Here is a 12936-nt window from a genome sequence, read left to right on the forward strand (position 1 = left end):
AAAAAGAAAAAGAGTATTTTTCAACTTGAATGGAATTGTTTTGCCCAATCTAAAGTTGCACTTTACTGCTCAGTGTTCCTTGCCTGCCAAAGGAAAAGAAATTTAAAAATATGTTTTCATTTGCAAACATTTAAGACTCTGGAAAAAAATAAAACCATTTGCAGGCTGTGGTGTGTGTGTGTTGGGGAGAGGAGATAGGGAGATATCTATGTTTCACAATGTTTTAAATGTCCTTTTTTTTGAAAGTGTTCAGCAAATTTAACTCTAAGATATTTTTTTCAGTAAATGAACATCACAATAATGTTGCCCATCCCTGTCATTTCTAGCCTCTCTATTCTGCTTAGCTTTCAAATCCAAATCCAAATTGCATTTTTCTCCCAGTAGCCATCCCTTAGGAGGACTCTCCTAATGCTTTCCTTTTAGACTTCCTTAATGCACAACATGCAGGCCCTGTTCTGCCTTCTCCTCTCCACTTAGGCAATCTTCAGTAATGCCCCAAATAAAAAGCGGAAAGAGAGCATAAGGTTAAACTTTAAATTAATAGATCAAAGGGTAAGAATCCTAATTCTGAAATAAACTGACTACAGAAAAGGATTAAAACACAGAGAGAGGATTATAGTACAATAATTGCTACAGAAGACTGTGAGTGAACTGGATAGAATACAGAGGGTAGGCTTTATTCTGTATTTCCAAGACAGAAAAATGAAAAGTGGATCTGAAAGATAATTAAAAATCCAAGTGGACTTAAGTAGGAGAGGAAGCTGAAATCTCACAAGAAGATGCTGCAATGAATTCCCTGCCGTGCATGCTCAGGACCCATATCAGCTTCCTTCAGGGGAAATATCTACCCTTGCTTCACGTTCTAGGGAGGAAGACAATCATCAAAAGAGTTCAAGATTTGAACTAATTTCAGTTTTACTACCATCTGCCACAAAATCTCCAGAGGAGATCTAGTCTCTGAGATATAAAAGAGGAGAGGACATGGAGAAGTACGTCCAACAAGTTGCCTATTCAGCTGCTGACAACTCAGCAACATAAAAGTCCACTGCAATGTCTTCTGAAAGTAACATGCATCTCCACACATTCTGGGAGGAGGACAAACACTTGGGATATAAACATGAACATGGCATAATGGAAGGCATTTGTAGGCAGTCTATAAAGCCAAATCAAGTGGTGTATTAATAATGAAAAAGCTGGTAATGGATTCCAAAAGACTGGAGATGTGGGGATAGTCTTGAAACGTAACCAATATTAATTGCTGCAAAGCTTATTTATGTGTTTACACTACATAAGAGAAGCTTCTGCCAGAAATTTCCCTAGTGAAAACTAGAATGTGCAAATTATACAGCTTTTTGAAAAACATATGAATGCAGGACTTCCTCTATCTGAATAACTTGAGCATCTGAGGAACAGAGAACTCGGTGGGCCTCAGGAAAAGCAGGACTGAGTATCTACTGAGCAGTTTCATAGGAAAATAATACACTGAGGTAAGAGATGTTTATACACTGACACCAACAAGGCCATAAGCTTGATCTAGGTTATCGATGCAATATTGCCAGGTTACAACATTGCAGTATTATACATTTTATACCACTGTGACTCAATAGGAAGCACGGGCAAAGTTGGATCCACACAGAAGAGAAGGCTTCTTGTTTTTTTCTTCAGTTGGTAAGATATCTAATTGAGATTTTCACAGGCCTTCATCACAAATAAAATAAAATAAAATAAAAAGTTCGATCTTTTTTTTCTAAGCAGTCTTCTGCTCTCTTGCTGTTTATTCCTAACAGAAACTGTAATCCCCTGGCATGTTTGAATCTACTCACCATGGGAATGATGATGATGTTTCAAGCAGAGTTATCACTTCAGCTGATGCAGGAACTGCTGAAAAGATATATGCAATATTGTGCTTTTATGTAAACATTGTTGGCAGTGAAAAAGAAGGAATAGTAACACCACTAATATGCGTATACAATACAAGGAAACTTTCTAGCAACTTATGCAGCTTTATAAGGGGGAAGCATTGTATCATACACTAATTTTCAAGCCTCATATTATTTAATCAGTAACCGTAATTTTCATTCATATAATGTGTATATAAAAAGCATGATTTCCCATTTCTTATCATCTTTAATAAATGGAAAAAACGTTTGCTTGCCCCCAAAGAGTAATCAACACTGTGTTAATAAGCTCAGGCCTGGGAACACTTTTTCAATAAGAAAAACATTACACATTATAAAATCAATAACGCTGCCTGACAAATGAGGCTGTGCATAAATTTTTGACATGAAATCATAGACTGAAGTCTAAATTTAAATTTGGCAATGCTTTCAAAGTCTCACGCTTTATGATAGCTATTCTGGAGAGTGAGCTGTACTGAAACTAATCACATAATTTAAAGGATACATTTGCTCTAGCACCGCAATAAAAATACATTACATCATGATAAAAGCCATCCTGATTCAACCTGCACTGGAAATCTGTGTGCATGGGGATAGGATGAACTCCATGTGGGACTACTAGGCTGCTGTTTATAAACCATATAAATAAAACATTTAGCACTGTTCTTGCAGCCTTCATTTTTGCAGTGCTCCATAAATATTAACTAATTAATCCTCAGGACAGCTGGGATATAGCTAAGAATTTGATCTGCGTGAGGAATTGGCAGAAAATAAACAATTTGACAAATGCAGTGTTTTTCTCTGTTTATAACTTATCTAGTGACAAACCCTGCTTATCATGAATTTGCCTGCCATTGAAAATGGGCTGGGAAACCCTTAATGCAAAATCGATTTTGCTCTGTGGGTGTCTCACTGAACTTGCTGTGAATTTGCTGTCACACAATCCAGGTGCCTGCCGATCCCTCACAGGTAAGGCCACAGGCAGACTATGGCCATCAATGAGATACCTCCAGAAACCAGAGTACGTCCAAGTACCTCCAGAGTCCAGAGCTCTGCAGGCTCAGAGATGCACCCAAGACCATAAACCTTGCTGGATTGTCTCAGCTGTGTACATATCAAGTTTCTGCAGGCTGCAGAGTGTCTCCGGGAATGAGACATCCACCATCTCTCTGGGCAACGTGTGCCAGTGCTTCACTACTCTTCTTGTAAAAATTATTTTCCTTATAGCCAGTCTAAATCTCCTCTTACTTAGTTTGAAACCATTCCCCTTGGTCCAATCACCACAGACCCTGTTGGAGTCTGTCCTCTTTTTTCTTACAGCCCTCCTTTAGATACTGAAAGGCCACTCTTAGTCCTTCTCAGAGCCTTCTCTTCTCCAGGGTGAACATAATCTGCATCAACACAGCAGCAACAGTGTTCACCAGCTGGGAGCTGGACAGTTCAGCTCATTCATTCTCTTTTATTTAGGAAGAGGAATGGAGATAGTATTAGTGTAATTTTTTTTTTTCATGTTGTTTTACTTCTTCAGCACACTACAGACATAGCAGACACAGGGAGAAGAGACTAGTCTGGGGACCTTGCTTGCAGAGTACAATCACAAAGCCATGGTGGATTGGCTTTGGTTCAAAGTTAGAGACATGCTCTATAGGAGCATATAAAAGTTAGAAGCAACACTACAGAATTTTCACCAAACTCCAGCATCCATACAATTTCCAGTATTTCATTCCTCTAAATGCCACACAACTGAAAGGACTAGATTTCTAAAGGGAAGGCTATCAGTCAGTGACATGGTAGGATGAAAACAGAACTCCTAATCCAACAAATAACAGCTAAATTAACTTTCACTGAAAACTCAAAATACAGGAAACACGAAAGGAAGATCAGAAGTACCTCATAAAGCAATATTTATGCAAGAAGATGCTAAAACTCTAGAGCTCTTTAACCAGCTACTGTAGAGATCTGTGAAATGAAAAATGAGGTGAAGAAAGTGAATTAGGAATGATTAGTCACTGTTGCTCAGAAAACAATAAGAAGGCACCCAGTGGAACTATCAGACAGAAAAACTGAGGATTTCACTCTCACAGGAAGTTATGGAATCCAGTGTTAACAAATGCATGCCTGTTCACTGTATTGATGGCTGTTAAACATGATAATCCCAACACAACATCAGTTTAGCAAGCCTCTAGATAACTGATTAATAGAACACAACTTTACAAAAGTGTATACTTCATTCTTTATACTTTTATTCTGACTGTAGGTGTAATGATAGAAAGACCTTTGTTATGACAGTATGACATCTCTGAGGACATGGCCTATCTAGAGAGAACAGTGCATCGTAAGAGCACACATCCACAAAACAAAACAAAAGAAAACAAAAAAAAAACAATCTCCTTTAAAATGTTAAATGTTGTATAGAAACTTACTATGTAACAGCTAATCTTAATATCTCCACAATTCTGCATGGATAAAAAAGAAACTTTTATTACTACAAATTCAAACCAAAGTATAGGTGCTAATTTAGATCTAAGTGATCTTAAACATATAAAAGTAAATATTGCTTCTCTACTTCAGTAAGCAAATCACCCCCAGCTACTTTCACTCAGCAGAGTTTGGATAATTTCAAACAACTTTGCAGCACCTGAATGAACTTTGTCAGCCTCATTGCTCTGTAGCAGGTAATAGATATTTGAATCTGACAGTCTCTACCATTCTCAGTCAGGAATATTCTTTCTTTTGCCCTAAAATAGCTGATTAAAGCAGTATTTCTACCTACTGTTTCTCAGGTGAACTGAGTCAGCAGTCAAAAATACAGGATGGGAAACAGGGTGGAGAAAACAGATCCCAGCCTGGGATTTTGATCTGAAAATTGATAAATATTAATTATTTCCAAGTAATTTAAGAAGCCAAAGAATTTTTTGGATTGTAAAACTGCTGGGACATGTGCAATTATCTATCCATTCACATAACACCTGCTGTTTTTGGGTGGGTTGTTTTTCTGTCTTTGGCCTCTGAACACAATTATCATACTTAAACAGAATTTATGAAATTTTACTAATTTCTATAAAAGCTTGAAATCTGACACTCCCTGTTGTTCTGCAATTTGTGTTGAAGAACTGCTTCATGCGGCAAAATTTAGCTGAACTGTACAAAAAGATAAAGACAGGTTTCAAAACTAGTCTGTAAAGATCAAATGTGAATTAGTCACAAGAAGGGGTAGGAAATAGATAGTAAATACAAGAGAGAAATCAATTCAGAGAATTCCAATACACAAATGAAAGGAAGTGAAATTCTGACCACTAGCTTATGACAGGTTTTCCCAAAAGGAGTTGAAAACTCATTGCAAAAATAAACTGCCAGAATCCTCTTAGGGGAAATATGCCTAAAATAAACATCAGACTGCTAGATGGCACAGAGTGAGATGTAAAAGCAGAAGGTCCATGGATCTTAATAGCAGCTGCTTCTGAGGAATTAAAAAAAGGGACCCATTAAAGTGTAGTCTAAAGTTATCATCTGGAGAATGGTCTGTTTGCTGTGGAAAGAAGTGCCTTGAAACAAAGCTGGAAGCTATGATGAAACTTTTCTTGGGGCTGGCAGGCAATGCTTAAATGAGGAAGGAAATGTATGGTATATCAGAATTGTAGAAACATAGAATCACAAGGTTGGAAAGGATCATCTAGTGCAACTGTCTTCCCATCACCATTGCTACCACAAGCACTAAATCATATCTCGCAGCTCCTCATCCGATGCCTCTTGAACACTGCCAGGGACAGTGACTCCACCACCTCCCTGGGCAGCCATTCCAGTGCCTCACCACTCTCTGAGAAAAAGTTTTTCCTTATGTCTAATCTAAACTTTCTCTGGTACAGCTTGTGGCCATTTCCTCGAGTCCTGTTTGTTGCCTTAGAGAAGAGGCCAAACCTCTCCTCATCACAGCCTCCCTTCAGGAAGTTGTAGAGTGCAATGAGATCTCCCCTGAGCCTCCTCTTCTCCAGACTAAACAATCCCAGCTCCCTCAGCCGCTCCTTATAAGTCTTGCGCTCCAGACTCCTCAACAGTTTCGTTGCCCTTCTCTGGACACGTTCCAGGGCTTCAATGTCTTTCTCATAGCAAGAGGCCATCTGGGCACACTTCTGACTTATGTTCAGCTGTGCATCAACCAACACCCCCAGGTCCCTTTCCTCTTCACATTCATCCAGCCACTCAGCCCCAAGCTTATAACGCTGCTTGGGGTTGTTGCGGCCAAACTGCAGGACCCGGCACTTGGCCTTGTTGAACCTCATCCCATTCACCTCATCCCAGCGATCCAGCTTATCTAGATCCTTCTGAAGGGCTTCCGTACCCTCAGGCAGATCAACACCTCCCAAGTTGGTGTCATCTGTAAACTTACTGAGGGTACACTCAATCCCCTCATTTAGGTCGTCAATAAAGATATTAAACAAGATGGGCCCCAGTACCGACCCCTGGGGGATGCCACTTGAAACAGGTCGCCAGCTGGATTTAGCTCCATTAACCACTACGTGTTGGGCACGGCCCTCTACCCATTTCCTTACCTAAAGAAGGGTATACCTGTCCAGACCATGGGAAGCCAGTTTTCCCAGACAATGCTGTGAGAGACAGTGTCAAAGGCTTTGCTGAAGTCTAGGTAGACTACATCAACAGCCTTCCCTCGTCTACCAGTCTGGTCACCCAGTCATAGGAGGAGATGAGGTTGGTCAAGTACGACCTGCCTTTCATGAACCTGTGATTTGTCCTACTTTTGTTTGGAGTATGAAGAAAGAAAAGGGCTTTTCTAATCTTTAAATTATTCGTATACTTATTTTTACATGACAGTACAGGAGTAGTTGTTTCATTTTAAATTCACAACTCACTTTGAATTAACTTGCCATTGTAGATAAATCCTAAGAAAAAAAACTGATTAAATGCCAAAGTAATAAAAATATTCTAAAGCCAATTGATTAATTCAGGTCTGTAGATGCAGATTTCCTAGATACTGTTTTTTTAAAAGGTTTATATACGATGTATTAAATTGTGCAGTAATGTCTGTTAAGATCAGGAATTACATATATCCTGATTCAGTTCTCTGCCATACTACATAAATACTAATTTGTTCTTCACGACAGATGGTGTGTTAGTTTATAAAATGCTTGTGAAGGGCTGCAGAGGCTACAGGTAAGACCTTGGCTAAAAATGAAGAAATGTAGTGAGTAGAAGCCAAGATGTCCTGATGGAGACTAGCAAATAACACATACTTTGGGAAGGATTTGCTGATCAAGGATGGTTTTGTTGGATCTCATGATAAAAAATTAGGAGGTGAGGGGGTCAGAAAAGAGAGAAAACCTATTACTGATTTTACCTCTGCAGTATCTCCTGAGGAAGGTTTTGTGAACAACAATTTTAGATACTGGGATTCCAGCCTAGAAATGGTTTTTAAGCAAGAGTGTTGTTAGAAAGGAGGTACAGAGTTACCATGACTACATTCTTATTTACTTCCTGTGGATATGTGTTAGAAAACATTCCCATCCTGGGTAAGAAATTGGCATCCCTGTCCTGGTTAAGTCATTCAACCAAAAGTGGTTCTGCACTGTTTCTCTTTAATTTTGGTACACATTTTTAAAAGCAATAACAATTAACTGCTGGAACAGCAACACAATATTCTCTTGATTATATACTCAAGAAACATACTAAATCCCTTTGCTAGCCTGTTCATTTATAGAAACCTTACAGCTTTTTCATGGGTGATGTTCCCCAAGGTGCACTCCAATCTCAATAAGGATGATCAGCATTCTTTGCAATTAAAAGTTTACAGTAAAAGCAGACTCTTATTAAATTACCTGTTACAGATTAAGAAGGGAAGGCAAATGCTTTATCTGTAAGGCAGTCCACATTTTTAACTAAATTCTTCGATCTATCAAATAATATTGTCTCTTCATTCTTTTTTCACTCAGATAGTTTGACTATCTGTAGAACTTCACAGATGATTGTAGAAATTATTTGTGTTCAGCTCATCAAACATTTGCAACCTCACTGGAAAACTGAAGTATGATCTTCACTGGTAAATTCTACTTTGATCTTCATATCATCTGTAAAATTCAACAGCGATAATCTTATATACCTTTCTAGATACTGAGAAAGTGTTAAATTCTATGTGGCCGAGAACCTAGTATACTAAAAATGTTTATCCATTTATCCGTATGAGATGACAGTGCATTTACAATAATATCTTCTCATCCATCAGGAGGAAGAAAGGTTATAAGCCATTTAATTAATGTGTACCATGTGCATTTTATGTCTTTTTAGTTCCTTAATCAAAGTGACTACCAAGTCAAATAACTTGCAAAGTATAAAGTATAAATACTTTTACTTTAAAAAGTAGCTTGCAATCTGAAAAAAAAGATATCGGGTTAGTTTGACAGGATCTATTTTTTATAAACTCATGTTGATTGGCATTAATTCCATCTTTCAGCTCTTTATTATCTAAGCTTTATATCAGATGTTCCCTTATTTCACCAAGGATCAATGTCAGATTGACAAGCCTACAATTACTTGGGTTGTCCCGTTTAACATTTTTAAATATTGCCACAATATTAGTTTTCTATTGGTCTCATTTAAATGTCTTCACTTCTTCATATGCGTATCTGTCTGTCTCAATATCTTGCTTCCATCACAGTGATCTGACATTCTAATAGATAATGCAAAAATCAGAAAATCATATTGATAATGACAGCACAAGATCAAAAGAAAGAGATGTCTTAAATTAAAAAAAAAAAGTACAATAATCTCTCTGAACCAACTCCATCCTCTCTACCAGTGCTCACCCTTCCTACAACAAGAAAAGACTGAGAAAAGAAGTACTCCTTGTAAGGTGGCCAGGCAGTAGCCTCTGAGGGGAAGCTGAGTAAAACAACAAAAGTACCACAGACGGTTCTGAGTCGTATTGATTAATGCACTACTGGAAGGCACCCAGTGAGGAGGAAGGCATACAAACCCAGCTAGAATAGAAAAATCTGGCTCTGGCTGATTTCTATGACAGGAGACAAAGTACTTGGTATTTAGAGGAAAGGTAGAAAGTTGCAGCTATGTATGAAAGAGAAAAATACCTAGATTCATGTGGCCTACATTTCAACCATGGCCTGGCCCCTGCTGCTTTCCACTGACTGTGTACTTCTGAAGGTCTACAGACAGACAATAGGAATGGGGACATGGATAGAATTTAAGCTACATTAATTTTTATCAGTGTGTGGAAGAATTACGCCAAAGAATGAAAAATACCTTTTTTAAATTTTATTTTCTTGTGAAGAGAGTGGTCAGTGACTGTCAAGAGTGCCCAGGGGGCTGTGTGATCTCCAGTCATAACTTCTCAGGAAACAATCCCGAGAAATCTGGTCTAATTTTGAAGTGCCCTGTGTTTTGAATAGGAGGTTGGGTTAGAGGACTTCCTGAAGACTTTACCAACCTAAATTTTTCTGTGGGTTTATTTTTAGTTTTATTATAGAAGAGTACAGAAGTGTGATCATTAGGACATTATGATAGAAACATGTTATTAACACAGAGACACAAAATTATAAGGGCAGGCATATTTAAGTTTTTGGTGATATAATTATTAATCTTTTCTAAAGAAATCTGGAAAGAGCCGATGGTTCTGAGCCAATATGGTTCAGAAGTAGCAAATCCATCAAATCTATACCAGCTTGTTCTTGATGTAACAGCCCAGGAACAGTCCAGACAACCAGAGAGAAATGATCTTCGGCTACACTTTGTGAAGATGAAGCAGTTGAAGACATTAAGAAGTTTATAAGACACATAAATATACATTTCTTGTTTTTAAGACATTTGAAATATTTTCAAATTCTTAATGCTACAGAGCAAAAGTTAAATCCTAAATGAATAGCCTAAATAAAATAAAATCAATCCTAGAGAGAACATTTCTGTAATTTTGTAGGAGTTTCTTTCTGAGCATACCAAGAAACGACTATAATCCACTATCAGAAACAGAATACAAAATTAAACTGCTTTAATACCATATGTCAAACTTTGCAATTCTAAATATCCAGTCTCAGAGAAATACCAGTTATTAGTCAATATCTTAATAGTGCCTAGAAAATGAAAATGTTCTGTATTATACATATTAAAATGGCATGTTAAGTTCATCACAATTTTCTTCCATTTACCACAATAAATGGTGTTTTCAAATTACAGTGCAAATTCTCCTCAGCTGTAGCTGACACTCTTTAGAATATACATCTCTTTAAGATTATGTTATAAATTTCCAGAGAGGAAATTTATTTTTGATGTAAAAAATGAATAATTTTATAGGCATAAGGCATTAATTTCTTACTTTTTTTACTAGTTCTACTATTTTGCATTTTAAAATTAAAATATGGAAAATTGATTTGCTAAAGAGCATGATTTTGTTGTTCTTTTCAAAACTATACTTCAGAAAATACTTACCAAGCTCTATGCACTCAAAATTTGCACTTTCTAAAGATTTTCCAAGGTTCACATTCCTTAATACAAGATGAACTGGATTAACTCATGATAAAAATGTAAAGGGAAAAAATAAAAATAAAAAAAAATAAAATAAAGGATACAGAAGGCAACAATCAAGTTGGAACATTTGCTCTGGCATAGCAGGTTTCTTAGAGAAAGAAACACAAGGAGGGACTTCTTTTTTACTCAATCATAGTTAGAGATTTTAAAGTTAATTGCAATCAGAAGGCAAATCAGAAGATACCAAGCACTCCTCAGCATATGATAATCTAGCAGAAAACACATTCATTCTTACAGAATTTGTCATAAAATTCAGTGGCAACAAGACAATCAACGTATCTAACTTGTTGCATTTGGTCTTGAAAACAACATCAAAATATAGGCTTTGATGTTGTACTGATTTTATTTGGAGTATTTTGATATGGATCCAGTTATTCTAAGCTACTTCTGTTGAATCAAGGCTGCTCACCATGACATCAAAGTTGGCAGACTTAATCTATCACTGAAGTCCTTCAACTTGGCTCTCAGTAATTGGGACAAAACAACCCAGGTAATCCTCATGTAACATCAAAGCTGTAGACATAGTTACCTCCTACATAAATGAAACAATAGAAACTGATTTCTCCACTGATTGTGAAGTTTCCAAGGTATTTGTTGTACTCCTGTTGGTTTTATTTTATTTAAAACTTAAATTAAAAATGATCTATTAGTTCTAATTGTTGTTAGCAGAGTATTTTTCTTTAGTTTCATTATAATGAGCATAATAATAGAAAAGTGATGTCTTCCAGAGAAATTTTAACTTAAAAAAAATCATGCTTTGAAGTTACTGGAGAAAAGACTTGGGATCTTGTAGAAAATCTAGAAAGCACAAGATGTCTGAAGACAAATAGATGGAAAGAAGTATGGAAATAAAAATGTGTCAACATAAGTAACTTTCAGAACTGGTAAAACATTATCAGGTTGCTGGATGGGGTTAATCAAAATCTCTAGAGTAAAAGTTATAGACAAACATCTAGTTTTCTGCTGTACTAAGTACTTTTTGAAGTACCTAAGGATTATACTCAGGATGTGCTAAGCAAAGAATGGATGTTGTCCAAATTGTACCCATTTTATCTCTGCTCATTTCTCAGTATTTGGACTGTGGCAATTTCTTCCAAATGTTTGACTTTACAAGCTAAACGGTAGTCTTACAGAATAGTTTGGATTATTCTTCTATAGTATAAAATACGATAACAAGATATGCCTTTAAAGACTCCAATTTATCATTGTTACAGTTCCTCAGAGAGAAAAATGATATCATAAAAATAAACAAATAAGGACAGAAAAGAATCATTGAAAAGAAAGAAGAAAAAAGAAATAAAAAAAGACCCATAAAATTTTCAGTGTAGATACATTATGCTCTAAAAGGCTTTAATCTGTCTTGTAGGTCAGTATGATGAAGCATGCACTACAAAGTCCACTAACAGCATTTAGTGGCTGAGATGAGTCAGACTTAACAGGTGTCACATCAACTTCACATCCTCAAAATAAGGTAAGATAAACACATATGAATGTTTGCAGAATGCAATCTTTATTATCATGGATACAAATGACCTCTCTCTTGACTTTTCATACATATTCTGCAGCCTTCGAACATGTAGTAAAACTTCTTTAATTCATCTTTCATTCATACTGTGCAGATATTTGAGTCCCAATATCTCATATACTATGTTGAATGTGTATTGTGCACTTCCAATATCTTGAGAGTAGAAATATAATAAGTAACAGTTTGAGGAGGAAAAAAAAACAAAAACAAAAAAAAACCACCATCCTCAAATCCCATCATATGATACGTAAGAACAAATTTCAAATCAAGCCCTACCTAATTAATTAATTATTTCTCTATACAAATTAAGCTCCAACGGGAAAGAAAGGCAACATTTTCCTCATATTCTGTATTTTCTCCTCCATAATGTGTTACATCAGGTAGCCTGAAAATTTATCCAGGGCACCGCATACTTTTTCTGTGTACAGTTCCCAGTATTTTAGAGAAATACTGGTGTGTTTTACACCTTAATTTGTCTCAGTTTGCATTTCCTTAACTAATCCTAGCATTCACACTTGTATTTATTATAAATCAGTTTATATATCCCTAGTTAATATTTGCTTAGGGCTTATGTTGATTTCACAATACATGCAATTTTCTGGCTCCATCTTTATCTTCAAGGATTAGATTGAATTGAGCAGCCCTGTAGTAATTTAGTTTTATCTTGTGCCTTACAGTTTTATGTTCTTGTAATAACACTTCCCTACTCTATTTTATTTAATTAAATATATCTTATTTCACAATGACAACATTTTTATTTTTGAGTTTATTTGCTAAACAGCTGCCATTGTGGCAAGATTCTGTGGTGAAAGAACACTTATTTTAAAGAAATTTAGAATAGAAATTGCCAAGTGTAGAGGGAGGAAGGGATTTGAACTTGGCATAAGAGTTCTCCATGATTAAATTTGAATTGCTTTGGCTTCTCTGTCTGGGCTCTGCAGTTAAATAATTACATTCGTATTCTTT

Source organism: Meleagris gallopavo, chromosome 2, assembly GCF_000146605.3.
Source record: "Meleagris gallopavo isolate NT-WF06-2002-E0010 breed Aviagen turkey brand Nicholas breeding stock chromosome 2, Turkey_5.1, whole genome shotgun sequence".
Taxonomy (NCBI): Eukaryota; Metazoa; Chordata; class Aves; order Galliformes; family Phasianidae; genus Meleagris; species Meleagris gallopavo.